This window comes from Rhinoderma darwinii, chromosome 3, assembly GCF_050947455.1.
Source record: "Rhinoderma darwinii isolate aRhiDar2 chromosome 3, aRhiDar2.hap1, whole genome shotgun sequence".
Taxonomy (NCBI): Eukaryota; Metazoa; Chordata; class Amphibia; order Anura; family Rhinodermatidae; genus Rhinoderma; species Rhinoderma darwinii.
Window position 1 is genome coordinate 231250696 of NC_134689.1, and position 15795 is coordinate 231266490.

A 15795-nucleotide genomic window follows, 5' to 3' on the forward strand; every position below is an offset into this window, starting at 1 on the left:
AAATATTTGCGCAAAAAGGCAATGGATTATGAAATTGCACATTGAACATAAACTTAAAATAACACAAGAATTGAAGTAAGATAAATAAAAATGCATTTGCAACTGCTGGATACATATAGAAATAATTGTACCATCAATAACAACGCGTTGTCATGGAGACCAGAAGCGACACAGCCGGGAAGGAAGTCAAAACGCCAGTGGAACGCAAGGTGAGACGCACAGCAAGCATCTCATAGGGCGCAGGCAGGACAAGTGTTTGTTTATGACACAGCAGGGAAGGAAAATCAGAACGCCAATGGAACGCAAGGTGAAACGCATAGACCGTTGTCATGACGACCGCTATCAAAAGAGATAAGGTGGCCGGGAGAGTCCAATCGAACCCATGAAACGCATAGTGACACGCAGGGTCGCGCATACAGAGAACCTAAGGGTTGCAACGAAACGAGGTCCGGAGCATCACGAAAATGTAAGTAGAAAGATTATATTTAGATGTTATTCTGTCAATAATGTGCAGACTATTGAAATAATGGTCATTTTGGTGGGAAAAATTACAGGTATTGTCTGGAGTGCTAATAAAATAAGAAGATAAAAGAAAAAACTGGACACCTCCTCTATAATAAAAGAATAAAATATTAAAATGAAAAAGAATTAAGCAATATTAATATTCATAAGAAGAAGCTCATATGTAAAAGTGCTTTAAAAGGTGCATTTTTTAAAATTAGTAAAGGGTATCAGTCCAATGTAGATTCTGCGATGTCATTGAGGCCATTTGGATACAAGGTCCCCAGTTTGTAGATCCAAAAGTTTTCCCTTTGTTTTAACCTAATGAACCTATTGGATATATCTACAGGAATATACTCAATAGGGGTGACAGTTATGAGATCAAAGTTACATTTGTGCTTTAAAGCAAAATGACGTGATACACTATGTTTGGTGTATCCACTTTTAACATTGAACCTGTGTTTGTTGATCCTGTCTCTGAGGGTTTGGGTAGTACGGCCCACATATTGTCGGTTACATGGACATTGGAGAAGATATATAACATAGTTGCTTCCGCAGTTTAAAAAGCTTTTTATCTGAAACTTTTCGTTAGTTGACATAGAAGTAAAATCCGTTTTTTTATTAGTAATACTCAGGCAGCACAGACATCTTGTTCTCCCGCAGCGATATGAACCATTCATAATCAGAGAAGTTTTGATAGGTATTTGGGAAATATTCCGAAGTTTACTAGGTGCAATTAGGTTCCTCAGGGTTTTCGCCCTTCTGTACGTAATTTTTGGTTTAACTGGGAGGATGTCTTTCATAAATTGGTCATTTTTAAGGATATGCCAATATTTATGTATTGTAGAGCTAATGTACTTACTGCCTTTATTGTATGTGGTGATAAAATTACAGCTAAAATCAATCGATTTTTTAGGGTCTTTAGCCACAGGGTTGATGCACTCAAATTGTGTCAGAGCCTTCGCCCTAGTCTCTGCACCATTAATCAGACTCATTGGGAAGTTTTTTTCTTTGAACCTCTTTTTAAGCAACTTACATTCGTCAGAGAAATCTTTATTGCTCGTGCAGTTTTTCCTTATTCTTTTATATTGTCCAAAAGGTACATTTATCAGCCATGGTGGGTAGTGAGCGCTCCTAAAATTTAAATAGCTATTCACATCTACCCCTTTAAAATGTGTTTTCGTGATCACTGACTGACCAGACTTCTCTATCGCAAGGTCCAAAAAATCAATTTTAACAAATGAATAAGTGTATGTGAAAGAAATTCCAAAGTTGTTATTATTGAGATGGTCAATAATTGCAGGAATCACTGTTTGGTTTCCTTTGATGATAAAGAATAGGTCATCTATGTACCTTTTATAGAAAATTATATTGTCCTTATAATTGTGATCTCCGTAAATATATAGATTTTCATATGCTCCCATGTACAGATTGGCGTACGATGGGGCAAAGCGTGAGCCCATCGCACAGCCTCTAATCTGTCTGTAGAACTTACCCTCAAATGTAAATGCATTGTGTGTAAGAATGAAATCAATACAGTTTATTAGAAAGTCTATCTGATTGCTTGGAAGACGTGAATCCAGAGTTAAGTATGATGAAATGGCTTGTAGGCCAAGGTCATGCGGAATGTTTGTATATAGTGAGGATACGTCAGCTGTTAAAAACCAAAGGTCCGTAAAATCATAAAGGGATTGTAGGTTGTGCAATTCTCTGATTAAATGTGTAGAATCTTTAAGATAAGATGGTAATTTTAAAACATATGTTTGTAGGTGCATGTCAATAAAATGGGACATATTGCTCGTTAATGACCCAATCCCTGAAATGATATGCACCTACATATGTTTTAAAATTACCATCTTATCTTAAAGATTCTACACATTTAATCAGAGAATTGCACAACCTACAATCCCTTTATGATTTTACGGACCTTTGGTTTTTAACAGCTGACGTATCCTCACTATATACAAACATTCCGCATGACCTTGGCCTACAAGCCATTTCATCATACTTAACTCTGGATTCACGTCTTCCAAGCAATCAGATAGACTTTCTAATAAACTGTATTGATTTCATTCTTACACACAATGCATTTACATTTGAGGGTAAGTTCTACAGACAGATTAGAGGCTGTGCGATGGGCTCACGCTTTGCCCCATCGTACGCCAATCTGTACATGGGAGCATATGAAAATCTATATATTTACGGAGATCACAATTATAAGGACAATATAATTTTCTATAAAAGGTACATAGATGACCTATTCTTTATCATCAAAGGAAACCAAACAGTGATTCCTGCAATTATTGACCATCTCAATAATAACAACTTTGGAATTTCTTTCACATACACTTATTCATTTGTTAAAATTGATTTTTTGGACCTTGCGATAGAGAAGTCTGGTCAGTCAGTGATCACGAAAACACATTTTAAAGGGGTAGATGTGAATAGCTATTTAAATTTTAGGAGCGCTCACTGCCCACCATGGCTGATAAATGTACCTTTTGGACAATATAAAAGAATAAGGAAAAACTGCACGAGCAATAAAGATTTCTCTGACGAATGTAAGTTGCTTAAAAAGAGGTTCAAAGAAAAAAACTTCCCAATGAGTCTGATTAATGGTGCAGAGACTAGGGCGAAGGCTCTGACACAATTTGAGTGCATCAACCCTGTGGCTAAAGACCCTAAAAAATCGATTGATTTTAGCTGTAATTTTATCACCACATACAATAAAGGCAGTAAGTACATTAGCTCTACAATACATAAATATTGGCATATCCTTAAAAATGACCAATTTATGAAAGACATCCTCCCAGTTAAACCAAAAATTACGTACAGAAGGGCGAAAACCCTGAGGAACCTAATTGCACCTAGTAAACTTCGGAATATTTCCCAAATACCTATCAAAACTTCTCTGATTATGAATGGTTCATATCGCTGCGGGAGAACAAGATGTCTGTGCTGCCTGAGTATTACTAATAAAAAAACGGATTTTACTTCTATGTCAACTAATGAAAAGTTTCAGATAAAAAGCTTTTTAAACTGCGGAAGCAGCTATGTTATATATCTTCTCCAATGTCCATGTAACCGACAATATGTGGGCCGTACTACACAAACCCTCAGAGACAGGATCAACAAACACAGGTTCAATGTTAAAAGTGGATACACCAAACATAGTGTATCACGTCATTTTGCTTTAAAGCACAAATGTAACTTTGATCTCATAACTGTCACCCCTATTGAGTATATTCCTGTAGATATATCCAATAGGTTCATTAGGTTAAAACAAAGGGAAAACTTTTGGATCTACAAACTGGGGACCTTGTATCCAAATGGCCTCAATGACATCGCAGAATCTACATTGGACTGATATCCTTTACTAATTTTAAAAAATGCACCTTTTAAAGCACTTTTACATATGAGCTTCTTCTTATGAATATTAATATTGCTTAATTCTTTTTCATTTTAATATTTTATTCTTTTATTATAGAGGAGGTGTCCAGTTTTTTCTTTTATCTTCTTATTTTATTAGCACTCCAGACAATACCTGTAATTTTTCCCACCAAAATGACCATTATTTCAATAGTCTGCACATTATTGACAGAATAACATCTAAATATAATCTTTCTACTTACATTTTCGTGATGCTCCGGACCTCGTTTCGTTGCAACCCTTAGGTTCTCTGTATGCGCGACCCTGCGTGTCACTATGCGTTTCATGGGTTCGATTGGACTCTCCCGGCCACCTTATCTCTTTTGATAGCGGTCGTCATGACAACGGTCTATGCGTTTCACCTTGCGTTCCATTGGCGTTCTGATTTTCCTTCCCTGCTGTGTCATAAACAAACACTTGTCCTGCCTGCGCCCTATGAGATGCTTGCTGTGCGTCTCACCTTGCGTTCCACTGGCGTTTTGACTTCCTTCCCGGCTGTGTCGCTTCTGGTCTCCATGACAACGCGTTGTTATTGATGGTACAATTATTTCTATATGTATCCAGCAGTTGCAAATGCATTTTTATTTATCTTACTTCAATTCTTGTGTTATTTTAAGTTTATGTTCAATGTGCAATTTCATAATCCATTGCCTTTTTGCGCAAATATTTTATGCCATTTCGTTTAAATGATTTAATTACTATATAATTATGCAATTATGCGGTTATGTACTGTCTGATCATTTTAATTCCATTAATGTTGTTAACATATGACAACAATGAATTGTTTTAACACTTTACGTTTGGATTGAACTCTGACCCGCTGGTTTTGGCGGTTTTTTCAGGACTCTGGTCTGAATTAGGCTTAATTAGCCCTGCAATCTGTATGTGTATAAATATGTGCCTCCTTGCTGTCATCTTAACTTGCCTGAGGAAGACGCCAGTCCGGCGTTGAAACGCGTAGCAATTGTCTATTTATACTACCTCAATTAAATGTATTAACTCTTTATCAAGCAGCGCCTCAGTATCCCGTTTTTTATTCTTTATCAATCAATTTTGGCATCTCTTTGGAGTTTTGCTTTGGGATCGGCAGCAGCTTTGTACTCGCGGATTACTTTTAACTTTACAGGTGAGCAGTTACGATCTTTTGCCCATCAAATTCATAATTGATACACACATGTGGTGCCGTGTTTTTTCACTCTACTTTTAGTATACTTCCTCCCACAGGAACTTCATCGCGTCGGACGAGCGAGGACACGCTGGGTGTCTGTGCACTGCCAGAAGCTGGGTGGTAACGATGAGAAGTGAATGATGCTGATTCGTCAGCATCATACACTTCTATTCACAACGTCCAGCTAGTAAAACAAGTAAACATGCCCAGATTTTACAAACACAATACACGCCCAGTTGGAAATAAGAGAAAACACGCCCAGTTGTCCATTAGAAAGGCTCATTTGCATAAATATAAAATTGCTCATAACTTGGCCATGATCATTTAAAAAAAAACAAAAAACGTTACTGTTATCTACATTGCAGCGCCGATCACATGCAATAGGAGATAGAGATTTGATCATCTGGTGACAGAGCTTCTTTAAATAAAGGACCCATGTGTGATACTGTCTGATAGACCATGTATCTAAGAATACCACAAGGTAGGCTTAGATACAGGGCCCCAGCAGACCGTAACCTTATACAGTATAAGATTACGGTCTTCTGGGGGCCTGTATCTACGCCTAACTCATGGTAGGCTTAGATACAGGGTCCATGTGTGATGCTGTCTGTTAGAACCTGTATCTAAGCCTACCACAAGGTACTACCACAACCTACTATTTGGTAAGCTTAGATACAGGGCCCATCAGACAGGATCAGACATTTGCCATGAATCTAAGAATAACATGTGGTAGGCTTAGATACAGGGTCCATGTGTGACACGGTCTGTTAGACCCTGTATCTAAGCCTACCACAAGGTAGGCTTAGATACAGGACGCCAGGAGACAGTAATCTTATACTCTGTAAAATTAGTGTCTGCTGGGGCCCTGTATCTAAGCCTAACATGTGGTAGGCTTAGATACAGCATTCATGTGTGATACTGTCTGTTAGACCCTGTATCTAAGCCTACCACATGGTAGGCTTAGATACAAGACCCCAGCAGACCATAACGTTACACTTACCCTCCTCTTCAGCTCCTGTGCAGTGGATGTCTCGACACCATCTAGCGTCGTGACGTAATCCGCGGCGCACAGCGTCATGACGTCATGACGCAAGAAGACGTCAGGACTTCTGCTGCTCTCGGGAAGGAAGATGGATAAGTATGTGTCGTTACTATAGTAACTTCCATAGATATGGTGCGGGCGGCCGCAGCCTGGTCGCAATTGCGACCGCTACCACCCGGTAGCAATTGCGACTGCTGCCACCCGAAGATCCAGGGCTTGGGCCCCGAAGGCCTGGTGTTAGCGCGCACCTGGTTTAGTTCTGTCCTAATCATGTGACACAGGTAGACGTATAACTTGCTACTCACGTTGTGGGTATGCTTGCAACTAAGTTGTGGGTATGCTGGTGGAAATGGATCCATAGACTAGTTTTTAACAGGTGCCCTCTGTTGTCTGTGTCCGCCCTTGATTTGTAATACACAGGTACAGAGCTCATTACAGTTAACCCCTTAAGGACGCAGCCTAGTTTTGGCCTTAAGGCTCAGAGCCCATTTTTCAAATCTGGCATATTTCACTTTATGTGGTAATAACGTCGGAATGCTTAAACATATCCAAGCGATTCTGAGATTGTTTTCTCGTGACACATTGGGCTTCATGTTCGTGGTAAAATTTGGTCGATATATTCAGTGTTTATTGGTGAAAAATTGCTAAATTTAGAGAAAACGTTGAAAAAATAGCATTTTTCAGAATTTTAAATGCATCTGCTTGTAAAACAGACGGTTATACCACCCAAAATAGTTACTAGTTCACATTTCCCATATGTCTACTTTAGATTGGCATCGTTTTTTGAACATTCTTTTATTTTTCTTGGACGTTACAAGGCTTAGAACATAAACAGCAATTTCTCATATTTTTAAGAAAATTTCAAAAGCCTTTATTTTAAGGTACCGCTTCAGTTCTGAAGTGGCTTTGAGGGGCCTATGTATTAGAAACCCTGATAAAACACCCCAAAACTAGACCCCTCAAAGTATTCAAAACAGCATTTAGAAAGATTTTTAACCCTTCAGGCATTTCACAGGAATTAAAGCAAAGTGGAGGTGAAATTTGCAAATTTCATTTTTCTTGCTGAATTTCAATTTTATTCAATTTTTTTTCTGTAACACAGGTTTTACCAGAGAAACACTACTAAACATGTATTGTCCAGATTCTGCAGTTTTTAGAAATGTCCCACATGTGGCTCTAGTGCGCTCGTGGAATAAAACACAAGCCCTAGAAGCAAAGAAGCACCTAGTGCATTTTGAGTCCTCTTTTTTATTAGAATATATTTTAGGCAGCATGCCAGGTTTGAAGAGGTGTTGAGGTGCCAAAACAGTAGGAATCCCCCAATAGTGACCCCATTTTGGAAACTACACCCCTCAAGGAATTCATTTATGGTTGTTGTTATCATTTTGACCCCACAGTTTTTTCACAGCACGTATTTGAATTGGGCTGTGAAATTAAAAAAATGACATTTTTTCCAATAAAATGTCATTTGTGATCAAAATTTCTTATTTTCACTGGCAACAAAATACCCCATTTTGTTGCCCAATTTGTCCTTAGTGTGGCAATACCCCATTTGTGGTGATAAACTGCTGTTTGGGCCCATAGGAGGGCTCAGAAGGAAAGGAGCGCTATGTGTTTGTTGGAGTCCAGATTTTGCTGGATTGGTTTTCGGGTGCCATGTCGCATTTGCAGAGCCTCAGAGGTATCAAAGCAATGGAAACCCACTAGAAGTGACCCCATTTTGGAAACTACACCCCTCAAGGAATTCATTTATGGTTGTTGTTACCATTTTGACCACACAGTTTTTTCACAGCACGTATTTGAATTGGGCTGTGAAATGAAAAAAAATTCATTTTTTCCAATAAGATGTCATTTTTTATCAAAATTTCTTATTTTCACAGGGAACAAAATACCCCATTTTGTTGCCCAATTTCTCCTGAGTGCAGCAATACCCCATTTGTGGCGATGAACTGCCGTTTGAACCCATGGGAGGCCTCAGAAGGGAAGGAGCGCTGTGTGTTCTTTGGAGTGCAGATTTTGCTGGTTTGGTTTTCGGGTGCCGTGTCGCATTTGCAGAGCCCCATTAGGTATCAAAGCAATGGAATTTCACCAGTATTGACCCCATTTTGGAAACTACACCCCTCAAGGAATTCATTTATGGGTAATGTGACCATTTAGACCCCATAGTTTCTTCACAGAACTTATTTGAATTGGGCTGGGAATTATAAAAAAAATATTTTTTTCCAATAATATGTCGTTTTAGCTAAAAAATTCTTATTTTCACAAGAAATAAAATACTCCATTTTGTTGCCCAATTTGTCCTAAGTGTGGCAATACCCCATTTGTGGTGATAAACTGCCGTTTGGGCCCATGGGAGGGCTCAGAAGGAAAGGAGCGCTATTTGTTCTTTGGAGTCCAGATTTTGCTGGATTGGTTTTCGGGTGCCATGTCGCATTTGCAGAGCCCCAGAGGTATCAAAGGAATAGAAACCAACCACAAATGACCCGATTTTGGAAACTACACACCTCAAGGAATTCATTTATGGGTGTTGTGACCATTTTGACCCCATAGTTTTTTCACAGAACTTATTTGAATTGGGCTGGGAATTAAAACAAAATTACTTATTTCAAATAATATGTCGTTTTGGCTGAAAATTTCTTATTTTCACAAGAAATAAAATACCCCATTCTGTTGCGCAATTTGTTCTGAGTGCCGCAATACCCCATTTGTGGTGATAAACTGCCGTTTGGGCCCATGGGAGGGCTCAGAAGGAAAGGACCACCATTTGGCCTACTGGGGATTTTCTAGTGCGAAGTCATGTATGCAGAAGCCCCTGAGGTACCAGTACAGTTGAAACCCGCAAGAAGTGACCCCGTTTTTAAAAACTACACCCTTGAGGCTTCATCTAGAGGTGTAGTGAGCATTTTGACCGGAGACCTACACCCTATAAACTGTAATGTGGGTTCTCCCGGGTATGGCAATACCCTACATGTGGCTATCAGCTGCCTGGGCACACAGCAGGACCCAGAGGGGAAAAACGAGGTGGGATAAGCTGTGCGGAGTGCATCAGGGTAAGTAAAATTGGGGTAAATTATAAACCAAGGGATTTATGATAAATTTTAAAACACTCTTTCATACAGAGCTCTGGTTATTCGGGACACGTGTCACATTGATATATTGTGTCATCCCTTATCGCCCTCTTATAGCAGACTTTGCACCTTTTTTGACTTTTTCCCTTCTTGCCAGTTTGGGGAACTTCTCCTGGAAAGTGTTGCCGTCCTGGTACGATGCGTGTGGCCCCGCTTCCAGAAGTAGTGGTTGCCCCCCCTTCTTTGTCCCTAAAGATTAGGTTCTTGATAATCACCTCTTGAAATTCCAGGAAAGTTCCCCTCTTGCCTGCACATCGACGTAGCACGTACGCATTGTACAATGCCATCTGTATGATGTGCACGGCCAGCTTCTTATACCACACCGCATGGCGCTGTAGGGCTTCAGGACTTGATCTGACAAGTCCACCCCTCCCATGTACCTATTGTAGTCCAGGATGCAGTCTGGTTTTGGGGTGGCCTTTCCTTCATATATCCTAAACCTGTAGGTATACCCTGATGCACTCTCGCACAGCTTATACATCTTCACTCCATACCTTGCCCTCTTACCCGGCAGGTACTCGCGGAATTGAACCCTCCCTTTAAAATGTACCAGGGACTCATCAATAGAAATACACTTCTCGGGGGTGTATGCTTGGGAAAACCGGGCACTGAAACGCTCTAATAGGTGTCTCCGTTTATACAAACGGTCAAAACTGGGGTCATCTCGGGGTGGGCACGGCTCATTATCAGTATAATGTAAGAAGCGAAGTATTGCCTCATTTATTTTTTTAGGGTACAGTTCAGTTCTGAAGTTGCTTTGAGGGGCCCATATATTAGAAACCCCTATCAAACACCCCATTTTAGAAACTAGACCCCTCAAAGTATTCACAACAGCATTTAGAAAGTTTATGAACCCTTTAGGTGTTTCACAGAAATTTAGAGCAAAGTTGAGGTGAAATTTACATTTTTTTTTTGTCAGAAAATCCTCTTTATACCATTTTTTTTATAACACAAAAGGATTTATCAGAGAAACGCAACTTAATACGTATTGCCCAGATTTTGCAATTTTGAGAAATATCCCACATGTGGCCCTAGTGCGGTAATGGACTGAAGCACTGGCCTCCGAAGCAAAGGAGCACCTAGTGGATTTTGAGGCCTCTTTTTTATTAGGCACCATGTCCGGTTTGAAGAGGTCTTGTGGTGCCAAAACATTGTAAACCCCCCAAAAGTGACCCCAAATTTGAAACTAGACCCATTGAGGAATCCATTGTAGTTTTCTTGGGGTGCATGCCGCTTTTTGATCAGTTTTCATTCTATTTTTAGGTGGCGTGGTGACTAAAAAACAGCAATTCTACTATTTTTTATTCTATTTTTTTTACAGCGTTCACCGTGTGCTATAAATGACATATTCACTTTATTCTGCGGGGCGATACGATTATGGCGATACCCTATGTTTATAGTTTTTTTTATGTCTTATGGCGTTTGCACAATAAAATACGTTTTGTAAAAAATTATTCACTTTTTGTGTTACCTTATTCTAAGTGCCAGAACTTTTTTATTTTTCAATCAATAAAGCCGTGCGAGGACTTATTTTTTGCGTAACGAACTGTAGTTTCGATCAGTACCATTTTTCGGTACATGCAACTTTTTGATCTCTTTTTATTCCATTTTATGGGAGGTGAAGTGACCAAACAATTGTGATTGTGGTACGGTTTATTATTATTTTCTTTTACGGCGTTCACCGTGCGGGATAAATAACAAAATCATTTGTAGTTCAGGCCGTTACGGACGCGGCGATACCAATTATGTATAGTTTATTTGTTTGTTTATATATTTTTATTTATAATAAATGACTGATAAGGTAAAAAGGGGGATTTTTACTTTTAATACTTTTAAAACTTTTATTTTCTTATTTTTACACATCTTTTTTTTACTTTTTTTTTACTTTATTACTTTGTCCCACTAGGGGACTTGAGGGCAGAAGGCCCTGATCGCTATTCTAATACACTGCACTACATGCGTAGTGCAGTGTATTAGAACTGTCAGCTACTCACTGACAGCAAGCATAGTGGGTCCTGACATTGTCAGGACCCACTAGGCTTCTGTCTATGGCATAGCCGGACGCCATTGTTTGGTGTCCGGTTGGCCATAGTCACCATCGCCGGCCGCTATCGTGTAGCAGGCCGGCGATGGCAGCTTAACCCCTAAAAAGCCGCGATCTCTATAGAACGCGGCTTTTAAGGGGTTAATCAGTGGGGACACAGCGATCGGTCCCCGCTGTAGGAGCTGTGACAGCTCCTGTATGTGTCGGGAGGACGGCCGAAACGGCCGTTACTCCCGAGACGTACTATTAGGTCATGGAGCGCGAGCGATACAGCTACCATGACCTAATAGTACGTCCAGGAGCGGGAAGGGGTTAAAGTTATCAGAGGTCTATCTTCATCATATGACCAGTACAGATTTTATCCACTGGAAATAAACAATGAAGGTTACTATTGAATGACTGCAAGAAAGGGATCTTAGAGGTATTGATGCAGAAAGTATAAAGGAAAATTGTACAACTTTTCACAATACAATAAATGAGAATTATTTTCTAAAACTATAATATGCCTTTAGGACTCCTTTTTGTAGTTACTATTCTACTAACACATCTGTCTTTCTTTGTTAAGTAAAACATAATTATTACTTTCTCGGATTTCGATTAATTAGTGGTATGTTACATCTTCAAGTGTTTCTTTCTTGCCTTGTTTTACAGTTGTTGACATGCCAGTGGATGTAATCAATACCTCTAAATTACTTAAATAAGATATATTTTCTCTTACCCTTGTCATACTATGCCATACAGTCAGGTCCGCATCTACCATGAGGCGAGTTGAGCTTCTGGCGGCACCCTGCAGAGTGTCAGAGTGAGTGGCATTACAGAGCTGCTGGCCGAGGTTCCCTCCACTTAGCAGCTGCAAGATGTACTGCCTCCATAAGAACATCACATCTCTCCTGTGCCACATTAATTACCACCCTGACCCCCCTGCTCTCCACTGTCTCCTGTCGCCATTGTGATAAGATCCCGCTCAGTGTCAGGATGGAGAGGAAGGCGAGGAGGGTGTCTGCTCTGCAACTGAAGGGAAATCCTGCCATGATGGACTGACCAACACTTGCTAGTGGTTTCCTCTGGAGTCTCCGATCACAGCAAGAGAATATCCATATAGGTAGCAGCCTGCACAAAATGTAATTGTGTGTATTGTATGTATGTATGTATGTATGTATGTATAGCAGTAGTAAAAAGAAAATAAGTCGGCACTGCTGCAATAAATAGTCCTCCGGACGTTTGGCAGGTCACTGCCAAGGTAGCATACACACTGTTCCGTTGTGTGTCAAGGGAGGTGCTGGCTCAGCAAGAAAATTTCATATGTAACACAATGAATCAAGAAGAAAATAGAGCCGCACTCACCGTATTCGACGTTTTCAAATGCTTTATTGCTCACAAAGTGAAGTGGGAGGAGAAACGGAGTACACAGATTACAGGCAACAGCTGTTTTGCGTAGACACGCTTTCTCAAGCCTTCCGCAGGCCTGAGTTGCTAAAGGACGGCGCAGGATTGGGATCAGATGAGTATGTAACGTTTGTTTGTTTTTTTTAGTTAAAGGGGTTGTCCACTACCAGACAACTGATGACCTATCCACCGGAAAGGTCATCAGTATATCATCAGTGCTGGTCCGACATCCAGACCCTGCACCCATCAGCCGCTCCAGTGGCCTGCGGTCACATGATGTTATTGGCCATTATGCAATGTACGGAGCCGGAAGCAGTTGGCTCCGGGCATAGCATAGTAGCCGTGCTGCAGAACTGCAGCTCTACTCCTATTCACTTAAAGAGTACTGCAGCTTGGCCGCTATTCCGTGGCTGGAGCCAGCTGCTTCCGGTATGTATGTCCGGTGCCAGGAGGCAGCCGGAGCAGCTTAACGGTGCGGGGTCCGGATGTCGGACTACCACAGATCATGTACTGATGACATGGAACAAGTACAAAAATCAGTCAGAGGCTACGCAATAGGGGTTATCAAAAGTGGACCCTGGGCAGAGCAAAAATAAATAGTAAGATCCAATCCCCGAGATCAATTATTATTTAAAAATAAAAAATCTTCCCAAGTTCGTGGCCCAGATAAACCCACGTTAGTGCTGCAGTACAGTAATCCGTTTTCAGAAATAAGAAATGTTGTGTATAAATATATTCCTATCCTCTTTGAGGATAAACAACTAGAAGAGATATTAAGGGATGGATGCCGCGTAGAGCCCCTACATTAGGCAACATACTTTCTCCCTCACTCTTTACATCATGTACAACCAAAACTACATGGTTATACCGCAGGGGTTTCTATAGATGCGGTTCCCATCCATGTAAAGTATGCCTATTTGCTCAGCCCACTAAAATGTTCTATGACTCGGGGGTGTGGTGAATTTTCCCATCAAGTCATACATTAACTGTAATAACGAGTATGTCATATATGTCATTGAGGGTACCGAATGCAACCTAATATATGTTGGCTGCACAAAAAGTAAACTTAAAACTAGAATTCATGAGCATCTTGGATATGTCAGGAATTCTGCTATTCCTGGCATTTCCAATGCTGCCAGACACTTTATTATGTGCCATAACAGGTCAGTTAATTCATTTAAAATATATGCTATAGAGAAAAAAAGAGTTACATACGAGGTGGCAATATGAAACATACTTTGCTGAATATGGAGGCCTTTTGGATCTACAGTCTCAAGACTAGATCTCCAACAGGTCCCAATTTGAAAAAGGAATTAATGTTCCACTATTGTTTAATAATGGACCCCTTCAGGTTATCTACATTTTACTATAAACCATATACTAAATGCAGGTTACACTCTAATTAACTAAATTGTTTCCGCAATGACAAGTACATGTTTCTCCTATCGATAGTGACTTCAAAAGATCCTACAGGATTTGTTGAGAGCTATAGTATATAACACCACAGAAACTGAATGTTGCTAATTAATGCATATATTACAGATAGGGTGCCTATACTGTTAATAATATGAATGAAATCTAGTATACAGTTCCGTCCAATATATACTTACATTTTGTTTTGAAATTGTATGTCTGAGGAACAGAGACAATTTGTCTTCTTTCCCAATATTCTTATATTTCTTTTAAACAGTTTAAACAGTTTCTTTTATTTTCCATTTAATGTTGCACAGTTTGTTACTTGTCTCCCGATCCGTTTACATCCGGCCTCAAATCTGATAGATTTATAAATATCATTAATTGTTGCAATGTATATGTACTGAAGTACAGTAACAACTTGGCTCTTTGAACGAGGGCACAGTTTTGGTATGACAATATGTTTAAAGAGGCTCTGTCACCAGATTTTCAAACCCCTATCTCGTATTGCAGCAGATCGGCGCTGCAATGTAGATTACAGTAACGTTTTGTTTTTTTCAAAAACGAGCATTTTTGGCCAAGTTATGAGCATTTTTATAATTATGCAAATGAGCCTTTCTTAAGTACAACTGGGCATGTTTAAAGTTAAGTACAAGTGGGCGTGTATTGTGTGTGTACATCTGGGCGTTTTTACTTGTTTTACTAGCTGGGCGTTGTGAATGGAAGTGTATGATGCTGACGAATCAGCATCATCCACTTCTCTTCGTTAACACCCAGCTTCTGGCAGTGCACGACACACAGCATGTTCTCGATAGATCACGCTGTGACGTCACTTCCTGCCCCAGGTTCTGCATCGTGTCGGACGAGCGAGGAAAAATCGGCACCAGGCGACAGAGGCTACATCAACTTACCTGCAAACGCCGATGCTGCTGCAGAATCAACTGTAGCCTCTGTCGCCTGGTGCCGATGTGTCCTCGCTCGTCCGACACGATGCAGGACCTGGGGCAGGAAGTGACGTCACAGCGTGATCTCTCGAGAACATGCTGTGTGTCGTGCACTGCCAGAAGCTGGGTGTTAACGAAGAGAAGTGGATGATGCTGATTCGTCAGCATCATACACTTCCATTCACAACGCCCAGCTAGTAAAACAAGTAAAAACGCCCGGATGTACACACACAATACACGCCCACTTGTACTTAACTTTAAACACGCCCAGTTGTACTTAAGTAAGGCTCATTTGCATAATTATAAAAATGCTCATAACTTGGCCAAAAATGCTCGTTTTTGAAAAAAAAAACAAATGTTACTGTAATCTACATTGCAGCGCCGCTCTGCTGCAATACGAGATAGGGGTTTGAAAATCTAGTGACAGAGCCTCTTTAAATATGTACTTACGTGAAATGTTGGTTACATAATACATTGCTTCATTACGCGTTACTTTATTTCCGGAAATCACTGGTGTCAAGACCTGTGCTTCGATTAGATAGACCGGATATAAACTACTGGAGTCGGCACTGACATTCACTACATGCCATGACTGAGGACAAAAGTGGTGTCTGAAAACTTTTAAAGTTGTATACTAATAAACTTGGAACCCTGATTCCTTTATAAATACTACCAACGCTGGATTGATGTTCTTCCTTTTTGTCCTGTGATCTTTGCCGTGAGCCGTACGAGGATCCGAG